Below are 22,364 nucleotides of genomic sequence, written 5' to 3' on the forward strand. Positions count from 1 at the left end.
CTGCACTGTGGGAGGGGCAGAACTAAGGGAGTGCTGCACTGTCAGAGGGGCAGTACTGAGGGAGCGCTGCACTGTCGGAGGGGCAGTACTGAGGGAGCGCCGCACTGTCGGAGGGGCAGTACTGAGGGAGCGCTGCTCCTCTCCCCCACTTCCTACCACTCTTTCTCTCCTCCTCCCCTCTCCCTCTGCTCCTCTTCCCCTTCTCCCCCTCCTTCCTCTCCCCAATTCCTTCTCCTCCTCCACCCCCATTCCCTCTCTGCCCCCTCCTTCCCTTCCCCTTCCAACATTCTCCTAAACCCCCTCCCCGTTCTCCCCCTTCCCCCCCCTCCTTCATCTTCCCCCGTACCCCTCCTTCCATTCCCCTCCACACTGGTTCCCCTCCCCCACCCCTCACCCCCCCCCTCCCCCAGTGACTGAGTGTGGGAGTTTGGGGCAGTGAGTGTAGAGTGAGAGGTTGATAGAGCCGATCCTGAGCTGTGATAAGCCACACACACCTTGCGGTAGAGCTGGCTGTCTGGAGAGGAGCCGGGACTCAGTCTGGCCCTTTACCCCTCTCTGTACTCGGGTAAACCCGACAATCTCAGCAGCCCCAACCCCCGTGAGTTGGGCCCAGGCCAGGGATCGGTGCTGGTTTGTGGGGATGGGCAGTGGTCTCTGGGGGCCACACCCTGTAGGAAGGTTGGTCAGTGTACAGGTGCTGGGGAAGGGTCCGTACACTACCCTCCCCCACCGACCCTTCCCTCCACACCTGCTGACTGAGCTGCTCCCACATCCACCATCTCCCTCTCGCTTTCTTTGATTATTTTGAATGGGAGGAGGCTGACTCAATCTTCAGCGGAATGAAGGTCGGGCGGGCTGGACAAAACATTCCCCGATCATTGTCCAGCTGCTGAAGATTAAAATCTATCAAATGGTCTTCAGAAAAAGATACTTGTAGGAAACAGAGCTGCCAATTTACGCACAGCAAGATCCCACCAACAGTAATGGGATAATGACCAGATAATCTGTTTTAGGTGTTGGCTGAGGCATAGATATTGTCCAGGACAATTCACCAAGATTTAATTCAATAGATTCACTAAGGCCATCCCAGGAGGAAATTCTACCTCGAAACTCCCCAAGACTCCCATTTTTCATTCATTCATAGGCAGTCCCTCGAAATCGAGGAAGACTTGCTTCCACTCTAAAAGTGAGTTCTCACATGGTTGAACAGTCCAATACAGGAATTACAGTCTCTGTCACAGGTGGGACAGACAGTGGTTGAAGGAAAGGGTGGGTGGGGAGTCTGGTTTGCCGCACGCTCCTTCTGCTGCCTGCGCTTGATTTCTGCATGCTCTCGGTGATGAGACTCGAGGTGCTCAGCGCCCTCCCGGATGCACTTCCTCCACTTAGGGCAGTCTTGGCCCAGGGATTCCCAGGTGCCGATGGGGATGTTGCACTTTATCAAGGAGGCTTTGAGGGTGTCCTTGAAACATTTCCTCTGCCCACCTTGGGCTCGCTTGCCGTCTAGGAGTTCCGAGTAGAGCGCTTGCTTTGGGAGTCTTGTGTCTGGCATGTGAACAACATGGCCCGCCCAGCAGAGCTGGTCGAGTGTGGTCAGTGCTTCGATTCTGGGGATGTTGACCTGGTTGAGGACGCTAACGTTGGTGCGTCTGTCCTCCCAGGGGATTTGCAGGATTTTGCAGAGACATTGCTGGTGGTATTTCTCCACCGATTTGAGGTGTCTACTGTACATGGTCTATGTCTCTGAGCCATACAGGAGGGCGGGTATCACTACAGCCCTGTAGACCATGAGCTCGGTGGCAGATTTGAGGGCCTGGTCTTCGAACACTCTTTTCCTCAGGCGGTTGAAAGCTGTGCTGGCAACACTGGAGGCAGTGTTGAATCTCGTCGTCAATGTGTGCCCTTGCTGATAATAGGCTCCCGAGGTATGGGAAGTGCTCCACGTTGTCCAGGGCCACGCCGTGGATCTTGATGTCTCGGGGGGCGCGAGGGGAAGTGGTGTGTGGCGGGGTCAGGCTGGTGGAGGACCTCTGTCTTACGGATGTTTAGTGTAAGGCCCATGCTTTTGTACGCCTCGGTGAAGATGTTGACTTTGACTTGGAGTTCAGTCTCTGAATGTGCGCAGACGCAAGCGTCGTCCGCGTACTGTAGCTCGACGACAGAGGTTCGGACGGTGTTGGATCTGACCTGGACATGACGAAGGTTGAAGAGGTTCCCTGTCCTCCCATGCATCACCCGCGCCATGACAGGAGCTGACGACTGCTGGACGGACCATCGCCTAATCTGTTCCATCATCAACATCAACAAGGCCCCAAAGCGGCAACAGCAGCAGAAGCAGTGCCGCAAAAAAGTCAATGCCGGGGCACTCAAAGACCCAGCTAAGAGAGCCCTATACAGTCAGCGCCTCACAGCTAGCCTGGCGATCCTTGATGACCCCGAGACGCAGAATGCCCACAGCGCCTGGTCTGCCCTCCAGGCCTCCATACCAGTGCCTGCGAAGAGACGCTCGGTCACTCAACCAGGAAACACCAGGACTAGTTTGATGAGAATGATCAGGAGATCCAAGAGCTAATAAATTGCAAGCGCAAGGCATTTCTGAGCCTAAAACAACAACCCAACTTGGGAGCAGTAAAACAGCTTTACAGACGGCTCAAGGCCGAGGTCCAACAAGAAACCCGGGACCTAAAGAACAGGTGGTGGATGGAGAAAGCACAGGAGATACAGCAGCTGGCTGACAGCCATGATGTGCGAGGATTCTTCATCGCAGTCAAGGCCACATACGGTCCAAACACCCAAGGCCCCACCCCACTGCTGGCCAAAAACGAGGAGATATTCATCAAGGAGACCGAGGCAGTCAGGGCCCGCTGAAAGCAGCATTTCGAACATCTCCTTAACCGAGACTCTGCCTTTGACACGAATGTCCTCAACTCCATCCCGCAGCACGCCACCATCTCAGCAAAACCCCAGCCCGGAGCGAGGTAGAAAAGGCCATCTGCCAGCTCAAGAACAACAAGGCAACGAGATTCCCTTAGACTCCCTGACACTGCCGTAGACTCCCTGAGACTCCCATAGACTCCCCGAGACTCCCATAGACTCCCCGAGACTCCCATAGACTCCCCGAGACTCCCATAGACTCCCCGAGACTCCCATAGACTCCCCGAGACTCCGATAGACTTTCCGAGACTCCCATAGACTCCCATAGACTCTCCGAGACTCCCATAGATGCCCCGAGTCTCCCATAGATTCCCCGAGACTCCCATAGATGCCCAGAGACTCCCTGACACTGCCGTAGACTTCCCGAGACTCCCATACACTCCAATAGACTCCCCGAGACTCCCTGACACTCCAATAGACTTCCCGAGACTCCCTGACACTGCCATAGACTTCCCGAGACTCCCATAAACTCCCATAGACTTCCATACACTCCCATGGACTCCCCGAGACACCCATAGACTCCCTGACACTGCCGTAGACTCCCTGAGACTCCCAGAGATTCCCCGAAGTCCCAGAGATTCCCCGCGACTGCCGTAGACGCCCCAAGAATCCCTTAAGACTCCCATACGCTCCCTGCGACTCCCTGCTGTGCACAGTCCGAGGGAGGAACTCGTGTCCTGCAAATCTCAAGCACACGTGGAACTGAGATCTATCGCTGTGGATTAATCAGCCAGCTTAAAGGAAGTAAACCGCAAAGAAGTGGCAATCAGTTCTAAACACTAAATGCCGATACAAATCAAAAACACCCCCAAACCATTACACCAAACCACTGGCTCCAGCTCCCCACTTCACAGACACATTTTTGCTGTGAAATTACCACAGCTTGACGGAGAATGAATGAGAGGGGCCAGCTCCTCTTCACTAGACGAGGGGATTAAATGCAGTATCTCCAAATTTGCGGATGATACTAAGTTGGGTGGCAGTGTGAGCTGCGAGGAGGATGCTATTAGGCTGCAGAGTGACTTGGATAGGTTAGGTGAGTGGGCAAATGCATGGCAGATGAAGTATAATGTGGATAAATGTGAGGTTATCCACTTTGGTGGTAAAAACAGAGAGACAGACTATTATCTGAATGGTGACAGATTAGGAAAAGGGAAGGTGCAACGAGACCTGGGTGTCATGGTACATCAGTCATTGAAGGTTGGCATGCAGGTACAGCAGGCGGTTAAGAAAGCAAATGGCATGTTGGCCTTCATAGCGAGGGGATTTGAATACAGGGGCAGGGAGGTGTTGCTACAGTTGTACAGGGCCTTGGTGAGGCCACACCTGGAGTATTGTGTACAGTTTTGGTCTCCTAACTTGAGGAAGGACATTCTTGCTATTGAGGGAGTGCAGCGAAGGTTCACCAGACTGATTCCCGGGATGGCGGGACTGACCTATCAAGAAAGATTGGATCAATTGGGCTTGTATTCACTGGAGTTCAGAAGAATGAGAGGGGACCTCATAGAAACGTTTAAAATTCTGACGGGTTTAGACAGGTTAGATGCAGAAAGAATGTTCCCAATGTTGGGGAGGTCCAGAACCAGGGGTCACAGTCTGAGGATAAGGGGTAAGCCATTTAGGACCGAGATGAGGAGAAACTTCTTCACCCAGAGAGTGGTGAACCTGTGGAATTCTCTACCACAGAAAGTAGTTGAGGCCAATTCACTAAATATATTCAAAAGGGAGTTAGATGAAGTCCTTACTACTCGGGGGATCAAGGGTTATGGCGAGAAAGCAGGAAGGGGGTACTGAAGTTTCATGTTCAGCCATGAACTCATTGAATGGCGGTGCAGGCTAGAAGGGCTGAATGGCCTGCTCCTGCACCTATTTTCTATGTTTCTATGTTTCTATGGTGCTACTCAGAGGCAGCTCATTGGGTCTTGACCCTGGTCTCACTGCAGCTCCAGTAAAGGGAGGCCAGCAATGCTGTCAGGCTCTCTCGGCAGTGGATCTGAGGAAGAGAGTTTGCATCCACTCAATTCGGCATTCCCTCAGTACTGCCCCTCCAACAGTGCAGCGCTCCCTCTGTACTGCTCCTCCGGCAGTGCAGCGCTCCCTCAGTACTAACCTTCCAACAGTGCGGTGCTCCCTCAGTACTACCCCTCCGACAGTGCGGTGCTCCCTCAGAACTGCCCCTCCGACAGTGCAGTGCTCCCTCAGTACTGCCCCTCCGACAGTGCAGCAATCCCTCAGTACACCCCCTCTGACAGTGCGGCGCCCCCTCAGTACAGCCCCTCCAATTATGTGGCGCTCCCTCAGTACTGACCCCCTGCCAGCGCGCCGCTCCCTCAGTACTGCCCCTCCATCAGTGCAGTGCTCCCTCAGTACTTCCCGTGACATTATTGCAAGAAATGCAGGGAAGTTCTCCCCAGTGTCCTAGCCAATATTTATCTGATCATTATCTCATTGCTGTTTGTGGGACCTTGCTGTGCACAAATTGGCTGCTGTGACTAAACTTGAAAATTACTTCATTGGCTGTAAAGCTCTTTGGCACATCCTGAGGTCGTGTCGGGTGCTATAGAAATGCAAGTTTCTCTTATACAGACCACACTTGGAGTGCTTTGAACAGTGCTGGTCTCCGTATCATATAAAATGATATTGAGGCACTGGAAAAGACCCAAAAAAGATTCACAAGGATGACACGAGAACTGAGAGGTTATACATGTCACGGAAGATTGAACAAGCTGGGGCTCGTTTCTCTAGAAAAGAGCAAGATGAACGGAGGCTGATAGAGGTCTTTAACTTTACGAAGGGGTTCGATAGGGTACACGTTTCCTCTGGTGGGGGAGACCAGAACTAGGGGCCATTAACATAAGATAGTCACTAAAAAATCCAACAGGGAATTCAGGAGAAACTTCTTTACCCACAGAGTGGTTGAGAATAGTGAAGATTTAAGGGGAATTTAAAAGTAATTCTTTACCTGTAAAGTGATTTGAGGTCATGAAGGGTGCTATTGAAATGCAAGTCTTTCTCTCTTTTACCCAAGGAACCTCTCAGGAAGGGAGCGAGAAGAGAGGGAAGGGAGAGGGAGGGAGGGGAGAGTGAGGGAGGGGAGAGTGAGGGAGGGGAGAGTGAGGGAGGGGAGAGGGAGGGAGGGGAGTGAGGGAGGGGAGAAGTAAGGGAGGGAGGGGAGAGGGAGGGACAGTGAGGGAGGGAGAGGAGAGTGAGGGACAGTGAGGGAGGGAGAGGAGAGTGAGGGAGAGGAGAGTGAGGGAGGGGAGAGGGAGGGAGAGTGAGGGAGGGGAGAGGGAGGGAGGTGAGGGAGGGGAGAGGGAGGGAGGGAAGAGGGAGAGGAGAGTGAGGGAAGGGAGAAGTAAGGGAGAGGGAGGGACGGGAGAGTGAGGGGTAGGGGAAAGAGGGAGCGGGAGTGAGAGGAGACAACAATAATTTTCCCTTTTTCCTTCTCCTCCTCAGGGACAAAATGCTTTAAAATCTTTCTGCACGATTGTGGAATCTGAATTGACAGTTCCCTAATCCCAGTTGGAGTCTTTCCAAGTTGTTTGAATTGAAGAGGATTGCATGAGGGGTGGTGCTGAAGATTGGAGAGACGGATCCACCTTACACTGAGCACTGAGGGTGAAAGTGGCCCCCGGGGCGGCTGAGATTATGGGATGGAATGCAGGGTTTGGGTTCGAATGGCCTGACACTGAGCTCAGGCTCACTGACAATCATCCCCCGCCCGCGCTCCGTTACCATGGCTTCACGCACCCACTCTCAGCCAGGGCTCCATTACTTGCCCCTCTCCCTCGCCCCTCCTTCAGCCCTCTCCTTCCCCTCCTGCCCTCCCACATCTCCTCCTGCTCTCCCCCCCCCGTTCTCCTCCACCTACTCCTTCTCTTTCCCCTCCCCCTCCTTACATAAGAACATAAGAAATAGGAGCAGGAGTAGGCCACCTGGCCCCTCGAGCCTGCTCCGCCTTTCAATAAGATCATGGCTGATCCGATCAAGGACTCAGCTCCACTTCCCCGCCTGCTCTCCGTAACCCCTTATTCCCTTATTGTTTAAGAAACTGTCTATCTCTGTCTTAAATTTATTCAAAGTCCTGGCTTCCACAGCTCTCTGAGGCAGCGAATTCCACAGAGTCACAGCCCTCTGAGAGAAGAAATTCCTCCTCATCTCAGTTTTAAATGGGCGGCCCCTTATTCTAAGATGATGCCCCCTAGTTCTAGTCTCCCCTATCAGTGGAAACATCCTCTCTGCATCTACCTTGTCAAGCCCCCTCATAATCTTATACATTTCGATAAGATCACCTCTCATTCTGGCTCAACCTCCTCAACCTTTCCTCATAAGACAACCCCCTCATCTCCGGAATCAACCTAGTGAACCTTCTCTGAACTGCCTCCAAAGCAAGTATATCCTTTCGTAAATATGGAAACCAAAACGCTGCACAGTATTCCAGGTGTGGCCTCACCAATATCCTGTATAACTGTAGCAAGACTTCCCTGCTTTTATACTCCACCCACTTTGCAATAAAGGCCAACATTCCATTGGCCTTCCTGATCACTTGCTGTACCTGCATACTATCCTTTTGTGTTCCATGCACAAGTATCCCCAGGTCATAAGAACATAAGAACATAAGATTTAGGAACAGGAGTAGGTCATCTAGCCCCTCAAGCCTGCTCCGCCATTCAACAAGATCATGGCTGATCTGGCCGTGGACTCAGCTCCACTTACCCGCCCGCTCCCCGTAACACTTAATTCCGTTATTGGTTAAAAATCTATCTATCTGTGATTTGAATACATTCAATGAGCTAGCCTCAACTGCTTCCCTGGGCAGAGAATTCCACAGATTCACAATCCTCTGGGAGAAGAAATTCCTTCTCAACTCGGTTTTAAATTTGCTCCCCCGTATTTTGAGGCTGTGCCCCCTAGTTCTTGTCTCCCCAACCAGTGGAAACAACCTCTCTGCCTCTATCGTGTCTATCCCCATCATTATTTTTAATGTTTCTACAAGATCACCCCTCATCCCTCTGAATTCCAACGAGTAAAGACCCAGTCTACTCAATCTATCATCATAAGGTAACCCCCTCATCTCAGGAATCAGCCTAATGAATCGTCTCTGTACCCACTCCAAGGCGAGTATATCCTTCCTTAAGTAAGGTGACCAAAACTGCACGCAGTACTCCAGGTGCGGCCTCACCAATACCCTGTACAGTTGCTGCAGGACCTCCCTGCTTTTGTACTCCATCCCTCTCGCAATGAAGGCCAACATTCCATTCGCCTTCCTGATTACCTGCTGCACCTGCAAGCTAACTTTTTGGGATTCATGCACAAGGACCCCCAGGTCCCTCTGCACCGCAGCATGTTGTAATTTCTCCCCATTCAAATAATATTCCCTTTTACTGTTTTTTTTTCCCAAGGTGGATGACCTCACATTTTCCGACATTGTACTCCATCTGCCAGACCTTAGCCTATTCGCTTAGCCTATCTAAATCTCTTTGCAGCCTCTCTGTGTCCTCTACACAACCTGCTTTCCCACTAACCTTTGTGTCATCTGCAAATTTTGTTACACTACACTCTGTCCCCTCTTCCAGGTCATCTATGTATATTGTAAACAGTTGTGGTCCCAGCACCGATCCCTGTGGCACACCACTAACCACCGATTTCCAACCCAAAAAGGACCCATTTATCCCGACTTTCTGCTTTCTGTTAGCCAGCCAATTCTCGATCCATGCTAATACATTTTCTCTGACTCCGTGTACCTTTATCTTCTGCAGTAAACTTTTGTGTGGCACCTTATCGAATGCCTTTTGGAAATCTAAATACACCACATCCATCGGTACACCTCTATCCACCATGCTCGTTATATTCTCAAAGAATTCCAGTAAATTAGTTAAACATGATTTCCCCTTCATGAATCCATGTTGCATCTGCTTGATTGCACTATTCCTATCTAGATGTCCCGCTATTTCTTCCTTAATGATAGCTTCAAGCATTTTCCCGACTACAGATGTTAAACTAACCGGCCTATAGTTACCTGCCTTTTGTCTGCCCCCTTTTTTAAACAGAGGCATTACATTAGCTGCTTTCCAATCCGCTGGTACCTCCCCAGAGTCCAGAGAATTTTGGTAGATTATAACGAATGCATCTGCTATAACTTCCGCCATCTCTTTTAATACCCTGGGATGCATTTCATCAGGACCAGGGGACTTGTCTACCTTGAGTCCCATTAGCCTGTCCAGCACTACCCCCCTAGTGATAGTGATTGTCTCAAGGTCCTCCCTTCCCACATTCCCGTGACCAGCAATTTTTGGCATGGTTTTTGTGTCTTCCACTGTGAAGACCGAAGCAAAATAATTGTTTAAGGTCTCAGCCATTTCCACATTTCCCATTATTAAATCCCCCTTCTCATCTTCTAAGGGACCAACATTTACTTTACTCACTCTCTTCCGTTTTATATATCGGTAAAAGCTTTTACTATCTGTTTTTATGTCTTGCGCATGTTTACTTTCGTAATCTATCTTTCCTTTCTTTATTGCTTTCTTACTCATTCTTTGCTGTCGTTTAAAATTTTCCCAATCTTCTAGTTTCCCACTAACCTTGGCCACCTTATACGCATTGGTTTTTAATTTGATACTCGCCTTTATTTCCTTGGTTATCCACGGCTGGTTATCCCTTCTCTTACCGCCCTTCTTTTTCACTGGAATATATTTTTGTTGAGCACTATGAAAGAGCTCCTTAAAAGTCCTCCACTGTTCCTCAATTGTGCCACTGTTTAGTCTGTGTTTCCAGTCTCCTTTAGCCAACTCTGCCCTCATCCCACTGTAGTCCCCTTTGTTTAAGCATAGTACGCTCGTTTGGGACACTACTTCCTCACCCTCAATCTGTATTACAAATTCAACCATACTATGATCACTCATTCCGAGAGAATCTTTTACTAGGAGATCGTTTATTATTCCTGTCTCATTACACAGGACCAGATCTAAGATAGCTTGCTCCCTTGTAGGTTCTGTAACATACTGTTCTAAGAAACAATCCCGTATGCATTCTATGAATTCCTCCTTCAGGCTATCCCGTGCGATTTGATTTGACCAATCGATATGTAGGTTAAAGTCCCCCATGATTACTGCCGTTCCTTTTTCACATGCCTCCATTATTCCCTTGATTATTGTCCGCCCCACCGTGAAGTTATTATTTGGGGGCCTATAAACTACGCCCACCAGTGACTTTTTCCCCTTACTATCTCTAATCTCCATCCACAATGATTCAACATTTTGTTCATTAGAGCCAATATCATCTCTCACAACTGCCCTGATATCATCCTTTATTAACCCCACCTCCTTTCCCTTCTTGTCTATCCTTCCGAATTGTCAGATACCCCTGTATGTTTAATTCCCAGTATTGCCTATCCTGCAACCACGTTTCTGTAATGGCCACCAAATCAGACCCATTTGTAATGATTTGTGCCGTCAACTCATTTACTTTATTTCGAATGCTGCGTGCGTTTAGGTAGTGTTTTAATACTACTTTTTAAACCATGATTTTTAGTTTTGACCCCTCCTGCAGCCCCTTTATATTCATACATATTGTCCCTTCCTATCACCTTGTGGTTTACACTTACCCCAGTGCTACTCTGCTCTGTTGCATCCTGCCTTTTGCATTCTTTCTTGGGGTCCTGTTCATCTGAGCTCTCACCCACTCTAACTAGCTCAGAGCCCTCTCCTGGGTTCCGAATACTCCTCGCCTTGAGGCACTGAGCTTTCAGGCTTGCCTTTTTATTACACTTTGACCCTTTAGAATTTTGCTGTATAGTGGCCCTTTTTGTTTTTTGCCTTGGGTTTCTCTGCCCTCCACTTTTACTCATCTCCTTTCTGTCTTTTGCTTCTGTCTCCATTTTGTTTCCCTCTGTCTCCCATCCCCCGCCATGTTAGTTTAACTCCTCCCCAACAGCACGAGCAAACTCTCCCCCGAGTACATTGGTTCCGGTCCTGCCCAGGTGCAGACCGTCCGATTTGTACTGGTCCCACCTCCCCCAGAATCGGTTCCAATGCCCCAGGAATATAAGCAGGTCCTGCTGTACTGCAGCACTTTGCAATCTTTCTCCATTTAAATAATAACTTGCTCTTTGATTTATTCTGCCAAAGTGCATGACCTCACACTTTCCAACATTATACTCCATCTGCCAAATTTTTGCCCACTCACTTAGCCTGTCTATGTCCTTTTGCAAATCTTTTGTGTCCTCCTTACACATTGCTTTTCCTCCCATCTTTGTATCGTCAGCAAACTTGGCTACATTACACTCAGTCCTTTCTTCCAAGTTGTTAATATTATGTATTTAACCCTTTGTAACCTTCATGACACCTGACCACCAGAGGGCCCACCTGTCGGAATCCCAAGGGATCCCAGCATCCCTTGGGAGCACAGTATATAAGCAGATCACCCACAAGGTACCCGCACTCTAGAATCTTATTAAAGGAGCTAAGGTCACACTTGCTCATTACACACAGTACTCAGCCTCACCCTTTATTATGAGTGTAATAGTTAATATACATTGTAAATAGTTGGGGTCTCAGCACTGATCCCTGTGGCACCCCAATAGTTACTGATTGCCAACCCGACAATTAACCATTTATTCCGACAATTAACCATTTATCCCGACTCTGTTTTCTGATAGTTAGCCAATCCTCTATCCATGCTAATATATTACCCCCAACCCCGTGAACTTTTATCTTGTGCAGTAACCTTTTATGTGGCACCTTGTCAAATGCCTTCTGGAAGTCTAAATACACCACATCCACTGGTTCCCCTTTATCCACCCAGTTCTCCCCCTTCTCCACCCCCTCCCTCTCCTACTTCTTGCCCTTCCCTTCCCCTCCCCCACCCTCCCCCCTCATTCCCCTCTTCCACCCCGCTCCCTCCCCCTCCTCCCCTTCCTCCTCCATCTTCTCCAGCTCCTCCCCCATCTCCTCCACCTCCTCCCTCTCTTCCACACTTCCCTCCCTCCTCCTCCTCCCCATCTCCTCCACCCTCCCTCCTCCAATCTCCTCCACTTCCTACCATTCTTCCCCTTCTTCTCCTCCTCCCTCCCTCTGCTCTCCTTCCGTCTCTCCTCCTTCTACACCCTCTTCTTCCCCTCCTCCCTCTTCTTCTCCCCCTCCTTCCCCTCTCCTCTCCTTCCTTCCCCTCCGCCCCCTCCTTCCATTCCCCTCCCCTCTCCCGCCACACCACTACTTCCCCCCTTCCCCTCTCCTGCCCCCTCCCCCAGTGACGGAGTGTGGGAGTTTGGGGCAACCCCCTCCCCCAGTGACTGAGTGTGGGGGTTTGGGGCAGTGAGTGTAGAGTGAGAGGCTGGTGGAGCCGATCCTGAGCTGTGATAAGCCGCACACACCTTGCGGTAAGGCTGGCTGTCTGGCGAGGAGCCGGGACTCAGTCTGGCCCTTTACCCCTCTCTGTACTCGGATAAACCCGACAATCTCAGCAGCCCCAACCCCCGTGAGTTGGGCCCAGGCCAGGGATCGGCGCTGGTTTGTGGGGATGGGCAGTGGTCTCTGGGGGCCACACCCTGTGGGAAGGTTGGTCAGTGTACAGGTGCTGGGGAAGGGTCCGTACACTAACCTCCCCCAACGACCCTTCCCTCCAAACCTGCTGACTGAGCTGCTCCCACATCCACCATCTCCCTCTCGCTTTCTTTGATTATTTTGAATGGGAGGAGGCTGACTTCGATCTTCAGCAGAATGAAGGTCGGGCGGGTTGGATAAAGAGCGAGCGATTCGCTTCCCCAATCATTGTCCAGCTGCTGAAGATTAAAATCTATCAAATGTTCTTCTGAAAAAGGTACTTGTAGGAAATACAGCCGCCAATTTACGCACAGCAAGATCCCACCAACAGTAATGGGATAATGACCAGATAATCTGTTTTAGGTGTTGGTTGAGGCATAGATATTGTCCAGGACAATTCACCAAGATTTAATTCAATAGATTCACTAAGGCCATCCCAGGAGGAAATTCTACCTCGAAACTCCCAGAGACTCCCGTCAACTTCCCGAAACTCACATAGACTCCCCGAGACTGCCACAGAGTCGCCGCGACTCCCTGCTGTGCACAGTCCGAGGGAGGAACTCGTGTCCTGCAAATCTCAAGCACACGTGGAACTGAGATCTATCGCTGTGGATTAATCAGCCAGCTTAAAGGAAGTAAACCGCAAAGAAGTGGCTATCAGTTCTAAACACTAAATGCCGATACAAATCAAAAACACCCCCAAACCATTACACCAAACCACTGGCTCCAGCTCCCCACTTCACAGACACATTTTTGCTGTGAAATTTCCTCAGCTTGACGGAGAATGAATGAGAGGGGCCAGCTCCTCTTCACTGGTGCTACTCAGAGGCAGCTCATTGGGTCTTGACCCTGGTCTCACTGCAGCTCCAGTAAAGGGAGGCCAGCAATGCTGTCAGGCTCTCTCGGCAGTGGATCTGAGGAAGAGAGTTTGCATCCACTCAATTCTCAATCTGTGTACGCTTTTTATTTTTAAAATTCAGCATGTGAGAATGTTGTCAAGGCCATATTTACTCGCTATCTGTGGCTCAATGGGTAGCAATCCAGTACTGTCGGAGGGTCAGTACTGAGGGAGTGCCGCACTGTCGGAGGGTCAGTACTGAGGGAGTGCCGCACTGTCGGAGGGTCAGTACTGAGGGAGAGCCGCACTGTCGGAGGGTCAGTACTGAGGGAGCACCGCACTGTAGGAGGGTCAGTACTGAGGGAGCGCCGCACTGTCGGAGGGTCAGTACTGAGGGAGCACCGCACTGTCGGAGGGTCAGTACTGAGGGAGTGCCGCACTGTCGGAGGGTCAGTACTGAGGGAGCGCCGCACTGTCGGAGGGTCAGTACTGAGGGAGTGCCGCACTGTCGGAGGGTCAGTACTGAGGGAGCGCCGCACTGTCGGAGGGGCAGTACTGAGGGAGCGCCGCACTGTCGGAGGGTCAGTACTGAGGGAGTGCCGCACTGTCGGAGGGTCAGTACTGAGGGGCGGGGGTGGGGTAGTGGGGTGTGCCATCAGCTCCCGAGAAATTGCCCAGGGGATTTGCAGAAACACTGTGTGCAGCGACCCCTCACTGCCCCCCCCCTCCCCGCGGGTCAGGAAGCTCGCTGACATGTGCTGTTGGGGCGGTGATTATCGGGGAGGGCGCCTGCCCCGAGCCGCCACCTTTCCTCGATTGCCGACTCTCGGCTCCAGGGTGGCGGCCCTTGCGTGGTCTGGGCCGCCATGGTGCAGCCGGCACTCAGGCTTGGGTGCCCGACCCTAGGCCAGGTCCTGCGCTGCCTTGGGGTCCCAGTGGAGGTCAAGCCGAGTGCACCGCGGCCCTCCCCTTTCAGTGAAGTGGAGGGGCGTTGAAGCACATCAACGCTACGCGGACTCTCCACGTAGCGCGTGATTCACCGCCCGGGACCCTCCCCGATAGCAATTGCAACACGTGAGATTGAGGGGCAGAGTCCAATTCAGCAGCGGGGGCGGGACGTCTGGCCCTGAGCGGGTTCCCGCCCACAATCGGGATGCAGGGTAGTGTCTTTTCTCCGGAAAAACAAAGAGACAAACCTATTGGAGGTCTGTCAGATTCTGAAAGGGTTCGATAGGGTAAACGTAGAGAAGGAGTTTCCACTTGTGGGGGAGACCAGAATTCGGGGCCATATGAGATAGCCACTAATAAATCCAATGGGGAATTCAGGAGATACTTCTTTTCCCAGAGAGTGGTGAGAATGTGGAACTCGCTGCCACAGGGAGTGGTTGAGGCGAAAAGCAGAGATTGCATTTAAGGGGAAGGTGGATAAACACATGAGGGAGAAAGGAACAGAAGGATAGGGTGATGGGGGGCGATGAAGAGGGTGGGAGGAGGCTCGTGTGGAACATAAACACCAGCACGGAGCAGCCGGGCCGAATGGCCTGGTTCTGTGCTGGACATGTTGCGTAATACTGTGAACAATGGCTGTGGAACTCACACCCCAAGGTGAATCGGCACCTTGGGAGAGGAAGGGGAAACCAGGGAGTGGGAGGGTTAAAGGAGGAGAGAGGGTGTCCGGGTGCCTGTGGGAGAAAGGAACATAAGATCATAGGAGAGGAGTCGGCCATTCGGCCCCTCGAGCCTGCTCCGCCATTCAATAAGATCTTGGCTGATCTTCTACCTCAATTCCACTTTCCTGTACTGTCCCCATATCCCTCAATTCCATAATATTCAAAAATCTATCGACCTCTGTTTTGAATATATTCAATGACTGAGCCTCCACAGCCCTCTGGGGTAGAGAATTCCAAAGATTCACCACCCTCTGAGTGAATAAACTTTTCCTCACCTCAGTCCTAAATGGCCGACCCCTTATCCTGAGACTGTGACCCCTGGTTCTGGACTCCCCTACATCCTCCCTGCATCTACCCTGTCAAGCCCTGTAAGAAGTTTGTATGTTTCAATGAGATCACCTCTCATTCTTCTAAACTCTAGAGAATATAGGCCTAGTCTGCTCAATCTCTCCTCATAGGACAATCCCCCCATCCCAGGAATCAGTCTGATGAACCTTCGTTGCACTCCCTCTATGGAAAGCATATCCTTCCTAAGGTAAGGAGACCAAAACTGTACACAATACTCCAGGTGCGGTCTCACCAGGGCCCTGTATAATTGCAGTAAGCGCCTTTTCTCTTATACTCAAATCCTCTTGTAATAAAGGCCAACATACCATTTGCTTTCTTAATTGCTTGCTGTACCTGCATGTTAACTTTCAGTGATTCGTGTACAAGGACACCCAGGTCCCTCTGAACACCAACATTTCCCAATCTCGCACCGTTTAAACAATAGTCTGCTTTTCTATTTTTCCTACCAAAGTGGATAGCTTCACATTTCTCCACATTATATTCCATGTGCCATGTTCTTGCCCACTCACTTAGCCGGTCTATATCCCCTTGAAGTCTCTTTGCATCCTCCTCACAACTTACATTCCCACCTAGCTTTGTATTATCAGCAAACTTGGATATATTACATTTGGTTCCCTCATCCAAATCATTGATATAGATTGTGAATAGCTGGGGCCCAAGCACCGATCCTTGTGGCACCCCACTAGTTACAGCCTGCCAACCCGAAATGGCCCGTTTATTCCTACTCTCTGTTTTCTGTCCATTAACCAAACCTCAATCCATGCTCGTATATTACCCCCAATCCCATGAGCCCTAATTTTGTTTAATAACCTCTTGTGTGGCATCTTATCGAATGCCTTCTGAAAATCTAAATACACCACATCCACTGGTTCCCCCTTATCTATTTTGCTAGTTACAACCACAAAAAACTCTAATAGATTCGTCAAACATGATTTCCCTTTCATAAATCATTGTTGACACTGCCCAATCCTATTATTATTTTCTAAGTGCCTGTTACCACGTCCTTCATAATAGATTCTAGCATTTTCCCTACTACTGATGTAAGGCTAACTGATCTGTAGTTCCCTGTTTTCTCGCTCCCTCCTTTCTTAAATAGCGGGGTTACATTAGCTACCTTCCAATCCGTGGGATCCTTTCTAGATTCTATGGAATTTTGGAAAATTAAAACCGATGCATCCGCTATCTCTGCAGCCATCTCTTTCAAAACCCTAGGATGTAGGTCATCCGGTCCAGGGGATTTATCGGCTTTCTTCACTCAGGGTGGCAAATCTTTGGAATTCTCTACCCCAGAGGGCTGTGGAGGCTCAGTCGTTGAGTATATTCAAAACAGAGATTGATAGATTTTTGGATATTAAGAGAATCAAGGGATAATACTGGAGTGTAGAGTTGAGGTAGAAGATCAGCCATCACCTTATTGAATGGCGGCGCAGGCTCGAGGGGCCAAATGGCCATTCCTGCTCGTATTTCTTATGTTCTTATGTTCTCCACTATTTGTTTCTTCTTCCGTGAAAACAGACACAAAGGGCTCGAGTTTGGTGAAACCTAAGTTCCGCCCCAAGGAGCGACCAAAGGACAGCTAAGATCCTGACGGTACTTTGGGCGGATGTTTCTTGATAAAATGTGGGAAAGACCACCCGGCAGCAAAAATGGACCTTGCACGCCGATTCTGGGCGGCAGTGGGAAGTAGCTCCCATTCTGGGCGGCAAATGCAATCCTCGGCAAAGTACCACCGAGGGAGTGGGGAACTGATAAAATAAAATGTTTTCAAAACGATAAAACAAAACCACCAGAAACCCTTCAAGGGGACCCCATCCACCTAAATCCCTGCCAGAGAATTAAAGACGTGCACTAACCTATTTTTTGCTTCATACTCACCGTTCCGGTAAGACCTGCCTCCACGCGGTGCTCTCTTCCGCTGCTGGAGCGGAGGAGCGCCCGGACCAATCTGGGAACGCAGCGGGCGAGAGGACGTTTGTGGACGTTGCATGCCGGCGCACGCCAGTGGATGCTCTCCAGTGGTCTTCTCTCCCCGTCGGTGGGAGGGCCTCGCCAAACTCACTCGGAGGGGAGAGCGCCCAAAAACCATCGAGATCATCGAGAAAACTCAGCGGCAGCCGACGGCAAGTCCACCAAACTCGAGCCCAAAGTATTTGTTTAATTTCTCTGCCATTTCCCTTTCCCCATTATAATTTCTCCTGTCTCACTCACATTTACCTTTGCTAATCTTTTCCTTTTTGCATACCTATTGAAGCTTTTACAATATGTTTTTATGTCTCTCGCTAGTTTACTCTCATATTCTATTTTCCCTTTCTTTATTAATTTCTTGGTCCTCCTTTGCTGAATTCAAAAATCCTCCCAATCCTCAGGCTCACTGCTCTTTTTGGCAACATTATAAGCCTCTTCCTTTGATCTAATACGATCATTAACTTCTCTTGTTAGCCATGGTGATTAGCCAAGGGGCAACGAGGGGAGCCGGGGGGAGGGGGGGGGGGTGAGGATGGGGAAAGGGGTAGAGAGGGAACCGGGGGAGAATGGGGAAAGGGGTAAGAGAGGGGAGCTGGGGGGGGGAGGCGGTGGGGGGAGAGGATGGGGAAAGGGGTAGAGAGGAGAGCCGGGGGGGGGGGAGGATGGGGAAAGGGGTAGAGAGGGGAGCCGGAGGGGGCAGTGGGGGGAGAGGATGGGGAAAGGGGTAGAGAGGGGAGCCGGGGGGGGGGCGGTGGATGATGGGGAAAGGGGTAGAGAGGGAACCGGGAGAGAATGGGGAAAGGGGTAGAGAGGAGAGCCGGGGGGGGGGGGCGGTGGGGGGAGAGGATGGGGAAAGGGGTAGAGAGGGGAGCCGGAGGGGGCGGTGGGGGGAGAGGATGGAGAAAGGGGTAGAGAGGGGAGCCGGAGGGGGCGGTGGGGGGAGAGGATGGGGAAAGGGGTAGAGAGGGGAGCCGGGGGGGGGGGGCGGTGGAGGATGGGGAAAGGGGTAGAGAGGGGAGCCGGGGGGGGGGGGGGGGGGAGGATGGAGAAAGGGGTAGAGAGGGGAGCCGGAGGGGGCGGTGGGGGGAGAGGATGGGGAAAGGGGTAGAGAGGGGAGCCGGGGGGGGGGGGGGGGGCGGTGGAGGATGGGGAAAGGGGTAGAGAGGGGAGCCGGGGGGGGGGGGGGGGAGGATGGAGAAAGGGGTAGAGAGGGGAGCCGGAGGGGGCGGTGGGGGGAGAGGATGGAGAAAGGGGTAGAGAGGGGAGCCGGAGGGGGCGGTGGGGGGAGAGGATGGGGAAAGGGGTAGAGAGGGGAGCCGGGGGGGGGGGGGGGGCGGTGGAGGATGGGGAAAGGGGTAGAGAGGGGAGCCGGGGGGGGGGGGGGGGGAGGATGGAGAAAGGGGTAGAGAGGGGAGCCGGGGGGGGGGGGGGGGCGGTGGGGGGAGAGGATGGGGAAAGGGGTAGAGAGGGGAGCCGGGGGGGGGGGGGGCGGTGGAGGATGGGGAAAGGGGTAGAGAGGGGAGCCGGGGGGGGGGGGGGGGGAGGATGGAGAAAGGGGTAGAGAGGGGAGCCGGGGGGGGGGGGGGGGGCGGTGGGGGGAGAGGATGGGGAAAGGGGTAGAGAGGGAAGCCGGGGGGGGGGGGGGGGGAGAGAATGGGGAAAGGGGTAGAGAGGGGAGCCGGGGGGGGGCGGTGGGGGGGAGAGGGAGAATGAGGAAAGGGGTAGAGGGGGGAGCCGGGGGGTGGGGGGGGGGAGAATGGGGAAAGGGGTAGAGAGGGGAGCCGGTGGTGGGGGAGGGGAGAATGGGGAAAGGGGTAGAGGGGGGAGCCGGGGGGTGGGGGGGGGGGGGAGAATGGGGAAAGGGGTAGAGAGGGGAGCCGGTGGTGGGGGGGGGAGAATGGGGAAAGGGGTAGAGAGGGGAGCCGGGGGGTGGAGGGGGGAGAATGGGGAAAGGGGTAGAGAGGGGAGCCGGGGGGTGGAGGGGGGAGAATGGGGAAAGGGGTAGAGAAGGGAGCCGGTGGTGGGGGGGGTGGAGAATGGGGAAAGGGGTAGAGAGGGGAGCGGGGGGGTGGAGGGGTGAGAATGGGGAAAGGGGTAGAGAGGGGAGCCGATGGTGGGGGGGTGGAGAATGGGGAAAGGGGTAGAGAGGGGAGCCGGGGGGTGTAGGGGGGAGAATGGGGAAAGGGGTAGAGAAGGGAGCCGGTGAAGTTGTGAAAACAATTGGAAAGGAGATGAAGCAAAATCGCAGCATGAGGGAGATAGTAGGTCACGGAAACACGGCAGCTCAGGAGTCAGACTGTGGACATCATGTCCTGTGCTCAAACAGCACATTTATCTGTCATTTTGTTGATCAGATTCTGGAACTGATGAGACTCATTTACGTCATTCTGGAAAGCTGCATATCAATTTGTGCTGAGACAGCTGTGAGCCAATGAATCTTCCCCGGTTCTGTGTCTTTCCAGAGAGAATAATGTGGTTTCCTTCAAATGAGAGTGAAATTCTTCAGCTGCTGCCAGACTGGATGCCCACGCTCATCAGTCACCCATTGCCCCAGAGTTTCCTCCATCACATTTACTGTTCTGGGGAACATTTAGACAAGTGCTTCGAAACGAGAAATGAATGATTCTTCATCTCAGACCTGACGTCCGATTCGGTGTAATAATCTCAGCGTTTACTGTCAACGCACAATATCTCAATCTCTGTTTGATAAAAAGACTTTTGTTGAAAAAAAATAATGCCATGGATTTGCACTTTTATCTAGATTGGGTAAAGCAGGCTGGCACCTGTCAGAAAGGTAGTGAATGTCTCGAGTGTGTCAGGGCTAGTTTTCTGCAACAATATGTCCCAGAACTAACTAGGGGGCAAGCCATATTAGATTTAGTAATGAGTAATGAGCCAGATTTAGTTAACAGCCTAACTGTGCGTGAACATTTATCCAGTAGTGATCAGAACATGATGGAGTTCAATGTTGTGTTTGAAAGGGAGAAACATGAAACAGCAACAGATTTGAGATTTAGGTAAGGCTGATTTCAGTTGGGTGAGACAGAGACTGCCCACAGTAAACTGGGTAAATCTGTGAATGGGTATAAAAACGGCAGATCAGTGGGAGATGTTCAAAGAAGAATTTAAAGTGATAGAGAACCAGTTTATACCTGTAACGGTCAAGAGCTCTGCTTGCCAAAAAATAGCCATAGATCACAAATAGGTAAGGGACAGGATAAAACTAAAAGAAAAAGCTTACAAAATGCAAACAAATGATTCCAGTCGAGGAAGAGGCATTCCAGAAATCCGAAGGAAACTAACATTGGATCAGGGATGGGGACTCGCCAAAATTAATCTAAGTAAAATAACAATAATGAAGAAAATATTGGCACTAAAGAGTGACAAATCCCCAGGACCAGATGGTTTCCATCCCAGGGTTTAAAGGAAGTAGGTGAGCAGATTGCAGACGCCCTAACTATAATCTTCCAAAGTTCTCTCGGTTCAGGAACCGTCCCTTTAAATTGGAAAATTGTGCATGTCACTCCGCTAATTTAAAATGGTGAGAGAGGGGAACCAAGGAATTATAGACCAGTTAGCCTAACATCTGTTGTCGGGAAACTGCTGGAGTCTATAATTAAGGCGAGGGTGACTGAATACCTTAAACATTTTCAGCTGATCAGAAAAAGCCAGCATGGATTTGTGAAAGGGAGGTCACGCCTGACAAACCTGATTGAGTTTTTTGAAGAGGTGACTGAAGTAGTGGACAGGGCATTGTCTTTAGAAACATAGAAACATAGAAAATAGGTGCAGGAGTAGGCCATTCAGCCCTTCTAGCCTGCACCGCCATTCAATGAGTTCATGGCTGAACATGCAACTTCAGTACCCCCTTCCTGCTTTCTCGCCATACCCCTTGATCCCCCGAGTAGTAAGGACTTCATCTAACTCCCTTTTGAATATATTTAGTGAATTGGCCTCAACTATGGATGTTATTTATATGGACTTCCAGAAGGCATTCGATAAAGTCCCTCAAAAGAGAGTGTTAGATAAAGTTGAAGCCCATGGAATTGAGGGCAAATTATTGCCCTGGTTAGGAAATTGGCTGACTGGCAGGAGACAGGCAGTAGGGAGGAGACAGGCAGTAGGGATAATGGGCAGGTGCTCACATTGACAGGATGTGGTTGGTGGTGTCCCGCAGGGATCTGTGTTGGGGCCTCAACTATTCGCAGTATTTATTAATGACTTACCCGGTAAATGATGGCACATATTGAAGTTTGCTGATGACACAAAGATAGGCAGCAGTGTAGATGGAAGCATAAAATCACACAGGGACATTAATAGATGAAGTGAATGGGCAACACTGTGGCAAATGGATTTGAATATACGCAAGCGTGAGGTCACCACTTTGGACCTGTACGGGATAGATCAGAATACTTTCTAAATGGTGAAAAGCTAGAAGCAGTGGGTGTCCAAAGAAATTTAGGGTTCATGTACGTGGATGGTTAAAATGGGGACCTAGCCTAAAAATTAAGAGCCAGGCTTTTCAGGAGTGAAGTTGGGAAACACTTGTACACACACACGGTGGTAGAAGTTTGGAACTCTTTTTGCAAACGCCAGTTGATGCTAGATCAATTGTTAACTCGGCCTCTCGCTTCTCGGCCTTTTGGCTAAGATCATGCGTAACTGACCTGACAGGGGAGTAACCATGACCCCAAAGTGGTTCTCCCTGGATCAGGAAGGTGGTTCTCCTATGCTTTTTGGAAACAGGAGGTGGGTGGGGTGGCTTGACCCATCCACCTCCACGGAGGTGTGTGGGGGGCCTGACCCATCCACCTCCATGGCACGAACCTGGTATTGCAGTACTTCCAGGAACGGTGCTTGGGCTCTAGGCCTTTTGGCTAAGAGCATTAGCGCAGGGTGATCCTTGATGTGTGCAAGGTGACCTCTGGCGTTTGTGATCTGACAAAGAATTGGAAAGATTGGCAACGAAAAATTAAAAAAAAAAAATTGTTAATTGTTTGGCTAAGATCATGCGTAACTGACCTGACAGGGGAGTAACCATGACCCCAACGTGGTTCTCCCTGGATCAGG

At 51.1% G+C, this 22,364-nt stretch overlaps 1 protein-coding gene and 1 pseudogene across 6 annotated transcripts in view; one reads left to right on the plus strand and one right to left on the minus strand.

Annotated features, from left to right (window-relative positions):
* lpp (LIM domain containing preferred translocation partner in lipoma) overlaps positions 1 to 22,364 on the minus strand; it is a 487,813-nt gene that overhangs the window by 92,005 nt on the left and 373,444 nt on the right. The window lies entirely within an intron of this gene.
* On the plus strand, positions 21,921 to 22,158 carry LOC139266415 (U2 spliceosomal RNA; annotated as a pseudogene).

Source organism: Pristiophorus japonicus, chromosome 6 (genome assembly GCF_044704955.1).
Source record: "Pristiophorus japonicus isolate sPriJap1 chromosome 6, sPriJap1.hap1, whole genome shotgun sequence".
NCBI lineage: Eukaryota > Metazoa > Chordata > Chondrichthyes > Pristiophoridae > Pristiophorus > Pristiophorus japonicus.